Genomic DNA, 12023 nt, shown 5'->3' with positions numbered 1-12023 from the left:
GCAGTCTGATCATGAAAGAGCTGCTAAGAGGGGCAAGTGGGATGATAAGAACAAGTATTTTGTTGAAACACCAGAAGATGAAGCTAGTCCTATAAGGGCTGTCCCACTACAAACCTTGCAACCAGGTGAAAGAGTTCAAGGTGTCCCTGATGTGCCAAACAGAAGTAAACCAGATCATCCACCTTCTGATGAACCAAAGATTGATGCAATGAATGACTTGACTGAAGGAGAGGATGAGTCTGAGCATTCTGATGATGATGATGATGACCCTGAGAATGATCAAGGGAAAGGAGGTGAAGCTGCTAGTGTTGTATCCCCTCAAGTCACAATGACTGAGGAACATAGGGCAAACATTGAGCTGAGCGTGTTGGAAACTAAAAGGAAAAATCCATTGGTTATAAAGTTAAGTAGATTCGGTATAAGCTTTGAAACTTTGGCTGCTATGAATGATGATGAACTGAAGCAGAGATTAGAAAAAGAAAATGATACTATCAAGAAGCTTATGCAACAAAAGAATAGAGACGGAAATACAGAGATTATCTCAGAAGGCATAACTATTCAGAAAAGGATCTGTTTCACTTTAACTTTGACCAACTTCAAGATTTCTATAACAGTGAAAGAGAAAAGGTCATTGAAAAGTGTGTAAAAGAAAATGAGAAACTTGAAAAGACAGAAGCTTTGAAGAAAAAGTTTGGAGGAATGTGTGGATACCTGTTGGAGAGAGGTATGAAGCCTAAAATTGTTGAGCATCTATCAAGAGAATCAGTGGTAGACCAGTATAATAAATTGAAGAGAAAAGAAAAGCTGAAAAGAGCTCAAACTGAAAGGTCTACCAAACAGGCTGAAGAAACTGATGAACCCCATGCTAAGAAAAGAAGAATTCAAACTTTGAGGGAGAAGACAAAAGAACAAGTCAGATCAGTTGAAACCTCTACTCCTCAAGAAGTAAAGCCTAAAACTGAGGATGAACCATTTGTTCTTTGGGAGAATGAAGAGATGATCAACATTCTGAGGAACATAATGATCAATCAAAGAGGAATGAGTGAAACATACTTTAATGTCTTGGAAAAGGAGGATCTGAAAAACCTTTTCTATCTTCAAAAGACTGAATGGGAAAAAGCTTTAAGAGAAGGTGAGAACCCAAGATACTATGCAGATGGAAGATTTGTGCCTGCTGGGTTCGCAAAAACTCCTGGAATGACAAAAATGTTACTAGAACTTAAAGAACATGGAGTAGATGTTGTTGAACTTGCCAATCTTCCAACTGAAATGGTAGAGGCCATCTACATAAAGTTTTTCAACTTAAGGCCTGGGAAACCAAAGAAGTCTATTCCTTTCAGGACTCCAATTTCAAGAAGATTTCCACAAGGTGGAAGAGGTCAAGGAGGAAGAGGTGAATCAAACAGTTCTGCACAACAAAGAACAAGACCAAAATTTGATGTGGATCTTCCTAGAGAACTGTACTTTGATTCTGTTACTGAGTCTTTGAAAGTGATTATGGAAAGCCGATCGTTAAGAGACATAGTTGTGAGAAGTGATTTCTATGAATACACTCAGGAACAACTTGAAAGAATGGCCAGACTCAACTTGTATGATTACCGAAACAGAAGTAGGATGGCTGGAAGGCAGATGAATAATCTGTCAAAGTTTTTATTGGTTGAAGCTGAGAAGGGGTTCCCATTCTTAAAAGAAAAGAGAAGCTGGAGAACGATCCAGCTTCACAAGTCAAAGAGGACATAAAAATTGAAGAGAATGGACATTGCTGAAAGAGACTTTGTGATGAATGTCAAAGATAGGAATCCCCTATCAAATATTAACACATGCATAAGTCTTGAAAGAAGAATGACACGGCCCAACTACACAGTGCAAAGGAATGGTATCATTGCTGAACTAGAATACAAAGAAAATGCAGGTCACTATGTACTGAAAAAATCTGATGGAAAAGTTCTGGCTATAATCAAGAAAGATGCAGATTTGACCTACTTGCATAATGAAGACTTGATGGACATAAGAGATTTGGTGATTCCAGAAGGGCACATTCACTACCAAATTCTCAATATCTTTATGGAAAGAGCTGCATCTGTAATAGCAATGAGAAGACAAGCTGCCTACAATGAATGGAAAAGACAAAATTCCTAGAATAGGCTTTCTTTTGTAATGTCTTCGGACAGTTTTTGAATATGTAATTTGTTTATGTTATTTGAATATGTAATTTGACTTTTGATTTGATGTGTATTTTGACTAAGTGTAAGTAACTGTAGAAATGTTTTGGGTCAGCTGAGGTGTTCCAATCTAGGGGGAGATTGTTGAGTCAAACAATTGACCTAAGGGGAAGATTGTTGAGTCAAAGATTTGACCAAAATGAAGTACATTGAAGATTGGAATCTTCTCAACCTCCTCACAATTCGCTAAGTATGGATCCGGGCACACCTTAGACTTCCGAGCAAGCTTTTACTTAGTCGGGTACGATATTTTGTCTATCGGGCAAGGTTTACTTCAACTAGTCTTCTTTAGTGGATATCCGAGCAGGGTTTGCAAATTAGTGCATTGCCGGATAAGGTTCACTAGTTTATGTAGATCCGGGCAAGGTTCACTTTGTCAAGCAAGTCTGTTCTTTATAGCCAAGTAGAGTTCACTCCCGAGTAAGCTTTTGGCTAACCAAGTCCATGAAGCCAAGTGATTGGAAGATCGGGCAAGGTATTCTTTAATAATTATGGTCCGAGCAAGCTTGATGTATAAATGGAATATCTCTAAGTAACATCGGGCAAGGTTCAACTCAAGCAAGGAACAGTACTCCCGAGTACACTTTGCTAATAAGTTATATTATAGCACTTGTCAACACATCAATCTGTGTGAGTTATGACATGATTAAGTAAGATCCAGCTGAAATCAAGGGACCCGACAAACCAAACGGAAAATTTTGGTTCGGTTGGTTTACGGTGTTCGGGTTCCATTGCATGTTTATGTTCGGTTGGTTTTTCGAACCGTGGACTTGACCGAAAGGAGGGAATGAGTGTTTTGGTTGGTTTGAGTTGTTTCTAGGATTCATTTTTGAAGATATGGTTATGTGTAGTGTATGAAATGGATATGGGTTTGGAGAAGAAGGGTATATGTATATATATATTGTTTAAATTAAATTTATTTTTTTTACATTTGACCGTTGGAACGGTCTTATTATTATTAGATTATTATTTATAAATAATCACGACGACAAAAGGTTCCCCCCCCCTATCGCCCCACATTTCTCTGGGGGTGGGGGGTGTGCTCGCCTTCATCTCCCACAATTCGCCCGAGGACCACGCCCAATACGGGTAGCATTAGGGTTTCTACTTAAATGAGGGATAGATTAGTTACTTTGCTAAGGGCTTTGTTTTTGAATTGGACTCGAAAATCATTTCGAATCGAATTAGATTTCAAGTTTGAATTCGGTTTCTAAATATTCAAATTGGATACGATCTGAATTCGAATCGAATACGTATTTGTGAGTTTCGGTTTGAAAATTTCAAATTCAAACCATTTTATTTTTATTTAATTATACACACATAATATATAAATACACATTTGTAGATATATTAAGAGAGAAAAAGACACAATTATAAAAGAGCTTTAAATTATGACATTTTATATTTAATCCAATGATAAACCAAAAAAACAATTACCTATACTGATAAGTGTGTAATATACTTTATATTTTTTGTTGAGGATAACGGAATGAAGGAGGAATGAGATGGGAGAATGAATGGAATGGATGGATGAAATGAATAACTACCACTCAATTGTCTTGTTTGGTTAATGATGTATATAAATTTATACATCTTTTCAGCACTAAAATATCTCCAAATATGCGTAATATCGGCAATTATATTAGAATAATTAACCACTAATGTTTATAATTTATATTTTTAGGTAAATATAACCTTTAAGAATAAAACAAACTGGTATATGAAGAACGAAGAAAAAAAGTGAAAACGGACTCACCCCATGGTGAAGCAAGGCGTGACCATGTTAAGAATATACGAAGAAGAAAAGAAAAAAATTAGAAGTCACAACATGGTCCGTGTTGACACCAACACACCCCATGTTCAAAGTATAAAAAGAAAAGACAAAATAGAAGATTCTGAAGGTCAACATGGCCAAGTTCACCCTCAAAATGTCCATATTGATAGCACAAGAGAAGAAACAAAAAGAGGACACTTTCAAGCTCACCACGTTCGTGCCCAAAGGTCAACAAGACCGTGTTCTCTCTTCTGCAGTATCATCTGACAGCGAGCATTAAATACAATAAGACAAAGTGATCAACCCGGTCATGCCCAGCTCAACACATGCCGTGTTGAGAGCTCAACCCAGCCTATAAATTGAATGCTCATCCACCACATTCAATTGATTTGGAGGAACACTTAATAAACTTTACCCACTCACTTTCACCACCATTAATAAAATTATCCCATCCATCCACCCTTTGAAGATCAATGAGATTAAGCTTTTGGAATTTACAATCCCAATTGGTTAGATTATTCTAAATTGATCATGTTTGTATTTAATACTTTGATGTATACCACTATGCTTGGTATTGGCTAAACTTTCATAGTATCATCTTGCTTTATAATGAATCTTAATTGAAGTTTAATAATGTTGGTTAAACATGTGATCAGTTTATAAAAAGTAAAGGTTATGTTGTAATTATCACTTAATGAGGAATGTTAACATACTCTTAAAAGATACACCAAGTGACGAGCTTGACGACAAGCCAGGGAACTGCCACACTTGTGAGGCCTTGGATAATTTAAACGAGACACTAAGTACCGAGCTTGATGATAAGTAGGGGAACAGACATTCTTGTAAGGGTTGGTTAAAAAACATAAATTTTAATATGAACATGGACCAAATGAAGTATTAGTAGTAATTGATCATCATAAAATGGGAATGTTGACATTGTTGTTTAAACAGGCTGTTAATATTAATTCACTAAAATCGGTTAATAACGTGTCAAGTGAGTGTATATCATAACCTATTTTAAGCAACTCTTGGATGGTTATTACATGAGTTCTATAATTTTCCAAGAGTTATGTGGGTTAATACTTGGTAATTCAAAGTTAGTCTTTTACAACTTAACTAATCTTAATTGCTATTTTAAGTATAATACAAATGTTATTTTTACTTAAAATATGAAGGACAATTCACTTAAGGTGTGTTTGGGATTCCTTATTTTCCTATCCTTATGACTTATGAAGGTTCAATAAGTTATTTTTATGTTTATAAAATGTTTTGAAACACATAAGGCCTTTTAGGTTTCTCCTTATCATCAAGGCTAAAAGATGGGTTTTCAATAAGTTAAGATTTGGAAACTTATCTCCTTATAGGTTTAGAATACCCATTCCACCATTCCATTCCACCCAAACACTTTTAAAAACAACTTATTCACTTATACAAAAATATCCTTTTTGGTCATTTACATCACTAAGTTAAACCAAACACTTTTTAAATACAACTTATTGACTTATGTTAATCAAAACACTTTTTTGGAAACTCCTTATTAGAAGGTCATTAGTCCTTTTTCACTTATCACAAAAAGGCCTTTTCAAATTAAATAAGGAATCCCAAACACACCCTTAGTAATATAAGGGATTATCTCATCTTTAAAGTAAGTTATCTCATAAATACTTAATATAAATAACTTGCTTACGTAAAATGATGTTTTAGTGAAGATCATGAAGTTATGCATATCTCTTTCTTTAATTATCATGGAATAGACTTAGGAATAATGTGTTATTCCCACATTTAATTACCAAAACAAGCTTATGTCACATGTTTACCAATTAATTGTTATACCAAGTTAAGAGAAGTTGTAACCAAGACGATACACTTTTATTCTTGATCGCCTCTATAACAATATAAAATCCAAAAATATTGTTTTTAATTTATGCTTTTAAATTTCTTATGAAACTTAATTGTCAAACCAAAACTACTATGATGTGTACTTCCGGTTAAATTAAATACAATGATTTAGTAGTATAAAGAGAAACAAGTGTGTTAGTGGATCGATACTTGGTTCCTACTATACTATACTACATATTTGATAGGTAGAATTGCTTATTTGTGTGGTTTAGTTAAGAAAAATATTTTTATAGATTTAAAATTCGACTTTGTATGAAACAAACCTTTTGAAAAACTAACAAATATTCATACCCACCACACGACACATCAAGTTTGGCGCCGTTGTTGAGGACATACGATGTGTCTTTACAAAGAATGCAAGTATTTATAAAACTATTCTTTATATTGTATATATTTAATAACTTCTCAAGAAAAGAACAAACATATTTTTCTATATATATTTTTATTTTTACTCTTATCTTTCTGGTTTTATAAGTTACCTACCTTAACTTAGATTGAATTAGGCTATTAGATCTTTTTTACTTTCCTAGTTAGTGTATGTCCTCTACATCTACACCCGAACTCGTTTCACCACTTTCTGAAACCGAACACCACTTTCACTTTAGAACACGTGCTCGGGCCCGAAAAGCAACCGAAGGAGCTAAGGACGAACAAGAAGGAAATACAACAACCGAGGAAACCCAAGAAGAGCCTACGATGATATAACTAGACAACGAGCTAAACATGAGACAATATTGGAAGCTGAAACTCGACGGATATGGAAATAGCGTTGCGCCACCCGAAATTCTTGGAAACTTCGAAATCAAATCTAGCACCATTCATATGATTGAAAAATCTGTCCAATTTCATGGACTTCTCTATTAAGATCTTTTATCTCATATTTCCCGATTTCTTCTAATATGTGGAACTTTCAAACTCCAAAATTGCTCCAGAGATCAAGTGAGACTTAAACTATTTCCATTTTTGCTCTGAGGCCACGCCTTGGAATGGTTTGAATCTTTACCATCAGGCTCTATCACCAACTTGAATAAGATAGTAGAGCAATTTCTTCAAATTAATTTCCACCTGACAAAACTGTCAAGTATCATGCCAACATCAACGAACTCCGGACCGATGAAGACGAGTCACTCTCAACATGGGAGAGATACAAGAGCCTTCTTTGATGATGTCCGCACCATGGATTGAACAAGTCGCTTCAAGTCCAAACTTTTTTCGACACTCAAATTAGCCAAAACAAACAAGTAATCGATCAGGTTGCTGGTGGGGATCTCGGTACCAAATCTCTTGATGAGGCATTCGAGATCTTGGAAAAAGCTTCCAAGAAAAGCTTTTCCTATAATCCACCTTGATTAAGCCCATCAGACACAGACATACACCATGTCGATAATAGTACCTTTATCTCTGAACATTTTGAGGTCCTCTCGAAGAAATTTGAATAGCTTCAGCATGAGCTGATCAAAGAAAAGTAAAGTATGACTTGTAAATACAGCCAAAGTATGACCACCGAAGAATGCAATTTTGTAAGCCAATAGAATAAAATGTAAGGAAACACTTACAACCCCGGTTAGAGAAATCATCCTAACTTCAGTTGGAGGGATGGAGCCAACAATCAAGCTCTACCTGGTTTTGATAAATGACCTTTCAGTTAAAATCAACCCTCTCAATCTAAACCTCCATACTAGAACCAAGGTGTAAGTACAATCCAACAACCAAATGGTGGATCTACAGTGGACACTCTTCTGACGCAGCTCATTGCAAGTACTAAAGCTTTAAACAATTTGACCGAAGACCGATTCCTAAAAACTGAAGTGGATTTAAAGAACCAGAAGGCTTCTTTACAAAACATTGAAAAACCAAGTAGGTCAGTTAGCCTATTTACGTTTTGAGAGACACCCTAGAGGACTCCCTATTAACAACATTACTAACCCAAATGCGCAAGCCAATGCCATAACCCTAAGAAGTGGCATAACTGTTACAAACAGCTCACTAGTCACACCAATCCAGTTTGAAGGTGGGACTAAGGTTCTTGACACACCCATTGATAAACCGAAACCAGTTACTCCTAAGCATGGCAAAGAACCTATGAAACCATATGTTCCAGCAATTTCTTATCTAGTCCGACTAAAACAGGAAACTATGAAGGCATAATATGGCAAATTCCTAGAACTCTTTAAACAACTGCATATTAACCTTCCATTCAAAGAAGCCATACCCCAAAGGCCAAAATATGCTAAGTTCTTGAACAAAGTTCTATCAAACAAAAGGAAGCTAGAAGAACTATCACACGTGATACTTAGTGAAGAATGCTCCTCCATTCTCCAAAACATGCTTCCAAAGATGAGGACTAACCCTAGAAGTTTCACTATCCCTTGTTTGATAGAAAACTTATTTGTTAGCAATGCCTGAGCTGACCAAGGAGCTAGCATCAACTTAATTCCTTATACAGTTTTCTCTAAGCTAGGAATTGAAGAACCTACTCCAACCTGTATGAGCATTCATCTAGCCTATCTTGATATACCCAAGAGACGTAGTTGAAAACATGCTAGTGAAAACCGATAAATTTGTCTTTCCAGTCGACCTCATTATTCTAGACAAGGATTAAGACAACTCTATACCCCTTATCCTAGGAAGAACGTTCTTAGCTACCGCTAGAGCACTCATAGATGTTTTCACTAGCAAACTCACTCTCAGGGTAGAGGATGAGGAGGTAACTTTCGACATAGGCAAATCATTGAAAGAAATGCATTACACCGATGAATCCACATACTTCCTAGACGTGTGAGTCAATAGTGAGTTGTCATATATGAAAAACAACTGAAAAAGAAGTATGCAACACACAACTGATTGAAGAGAACGCATATGCTGTTAATTTAGAAGAACAAGTTGTTTGTCAAGAGAAGGAAGAAGAAAGCATTTTGATGGAGACATTCTAAGCAGTAGGCAGAGATTTAGAACCTAAAGCTAAACCTTCTATCAAAGATTTTCCTACTTTAGAACTCAAGGAATTACCCAAACACCTTGAGTACGCTTTCCTTGAAGGCTAGTCTCATTTACATGCCATAGTTTCTTCCGAGCTTTCGAGCGACGAGAACAAAAGACTACTCTAAGATCTCAAGTCTCATAAGAAAGCCATCTCTTGGAAAATCATGGATATCAAAGGCATCAGCCCGTCATTTTGCACTTACAAGATTCCAATGGAATACAACACAAAGATGTCTAAATCCAAATATGCAAAACGTGGCAAAGAAGGAAGCTCTCAAACTTCTTGATGCGGGATTGATTTATCCCATATCCAATTCTCCATCGGAATGTCTTGTTCAAGTAGTCCCAAAGAAAGGATGAATGATGGTAGTCACCAATGACAAGATTGAGCTGATTTCAATCGGAGCCTTCATAATGGAAAGTTTGCATCAACTATCACAAACTCAACGATGCCACTAGGAAAGATCATTTTCCTCTCCCGTTCATTGAGTGGATGCTTTAGCGTGTATCAGGGAAGATGTACTATTGCTTTCTTATGAATTCCTTGGTTTTTTTCAAATTCCTATCTCACCTGAAGATCGGGAGAAAACAACATTCACATGCCCCTATGGCATATTCGCTTACCGAGAACACCCTTTGAGTTGTGTAATACTCTAGCTACTTTTCAACGTTTTATGGTAGCTATCTTTCACGACATGATTGAGGATTCAATGTAAGTCTTCATGGATGACTTCTCCATATTTGGTGATTCCTTTAATCTTTATCTTCAAAATCTAAAAAGGGTGTTAGCACGATGTCAGGAAGCCAACCTTGTGCTAAACTGGGAAAAATGTCATTTTATGGTTAGAGAAGGCATTGCTCTTGGGAACAAGATCTCTCAAGCAGGATTAGAGGTGGATAGAGCCAAAGTAGAACCATCTCCAAACATCCACCACCCACATCTATTAAATCCATTAGAAGTTTCATTGGCCATGCGGGTTAATATCGTCGTTTCATATAGAACTTTTCAAAAATAGCCTGACCAATGACACAAATTCTTGAAAAGGATGCTCCATTTATATTCTTCGAACAATGTTTTAATGCATTCCAAATTTTGAAGGGTAAGCTCCAATTATGGTAGCTCCAGACTAGACACTACCATTTGAACTCATGTGTGATGCAAGTGACTTTGAAGTTGGAGAAGTACTAGGACAAACGAAAGATAAGCACTTTCATCCAATCTACTACGCAAGCAAAACTCTCAATGATGCTCAAGAGAATTACAACTACCAAGAAGGAGATTTTGGCCCTAATATTTGCTTTTGTCAAATTTCGTTCTTTTCTAGTCCTTTAAAAAACAAGATACTAAACCCTGTATGATCCGATAGATATTAATTATACAAGAATTCGATACTGAAATCAAGGACAAGAATGCTGCTGAAATTGTTGTAGCAGATCATGTTTCTCATCTAGAATGCCCAGTTTCACAAGAAATGTCGGGGGTTAATATAAATGACAATCCCCCCCCCATTGAATTTCAATATCCAAACTCGTGAATGACATCATTCTTGGTTTGCTGACATCGAAAATTACACAGCCTACAAAATCGTTCTAAAATTAATGACCTTTCAGCAGAGGAAGAAATTTTTCTCTGATGTCAAGCATTATTTTTGGGAAGATCCTTACTTGTTCTGCATAGGAGCTGATCATATCATTCGAAGATGCGTGTATGGAGACGAAACACACAAGATTATGAAACAATGTCATGAAGGACTAGCATGAGGTCATCATGGAGCATTGACAACAAAAAAGAAAGTATTCAATGCCGACTTTTATTGACCTACACTTTCTCGAGAAGCATATGAAATGGTTCACTCATGCGATGCATGCGAGCGTGCCAGTGACATCTCATCCAAAGACGAAATGCTACAAATAGCAATTCTAGTTTGCGAATGTAACGATTCCGACGAAACCCGGTATACCCTAACCGGTAGACGATAGTTACGTCATATTTAATGTCGGGTACATGAGTTACCATAGTAATTATACGAGAATACATGGTTCGTTGTATTGATTGTACGTGAATATATAATTCACCGCATTGAATATGCGATTAATCGATCGATAATTATTGAAACCCGAACGAATCGAGGGTTCAATTATAGACGAGATATATGATATTTAGTGATGTTTACGAAGTATTAAAGCTTCGGGATAAGTGAATTAAAGCACAGAAAAAGAATTTCGATTTAATGGTACGTCGGTACATTAAACGAAACCTTTAATACCAAACCGAGCAAGAGACAATCGATCAAGCCGAAAAAGATGCGCAATTATTAATAACATGGTATTTTAAGTTAATAAATGTCATGGTTTAAGTTTTTAAAGTTTTTAAATCGGTTTTATATAAATTTCATTTTTAAGCCTAAAAACGACCGTTTTAGCCTCGTTTTAAGCCGAATTAAACATTTAGCCGAAAAACGAACTGAACCAGATTATCCAAAACATTATCCGGATTACGAAAATCCAAATGTGTGGCCTAGAATGGAGAGGTGGGTCCCACCCCACCCCCTAACCAAGCCGATCGGACCATCCATCCCATAAAACTCCATTTCATTTCCTTTTTACAACAAACATATTCAAGTTCTTCAAATCCTCTCCGCAAGATCAACTAAAAACCGAGATTTTTGCAAGAAAACCGAGGTAAAGAATCTAGTTAATCACGTGTTCATCTTCGTTTCTTGAGTTTGTTTGCAAGAAAATGAGGTTTCAAAGATGAAAACCGATTCTTGCATGATCAAGTGATGTATACGGGTTATACAAGGGATCTTGGTCCAAGAAAGGAGTTAAACGAACCAAAAACGAATTTTTACGGTTTAAATCTTTGTTTTTGAATCATAACCGAAACTATAGTGTAAGAGGCTTGATCGTGAGTGTAACTTGCTTGATATTGTGGTATGTTGGTTGTAGGTTCTGTATTTAGTGGTAGATAAGGCGGAAAGACGAGTTTGTAGCTTGTAGTGGCGGAAAACGAAAGGTATATTCGGTTCTGTTCGGTTTTGGGATATTTGGACAGATTGTGATACGTGTAGAGTTAGGTCATGAAATTTTACAGGGATGTTCTACACATGAAAATAAGAGTTTTGTGAATTTTTGGTAATTTTTGG

Source organism: Bidens hawaiensis, unplaced genomic scaffold, assembly GCF_021521415.1.
Source record: "Bidens hawaiensis isolate Kalapana, Puna unplaced genomic scaffold, B.hawaiensis_p1.1 tig00024349_1, whole genome shotgun sequence".
In the NCBI taxonomy this organism is placed as follows: Eukaryota; Viridiplantae; Streptophyta; class Magnoliopsida; order Asterales; family Asteraceae; genus Bidens; species Bidens hawaiensis.
Note: the sequence above shows the minus strand (reverse complement) of the source record.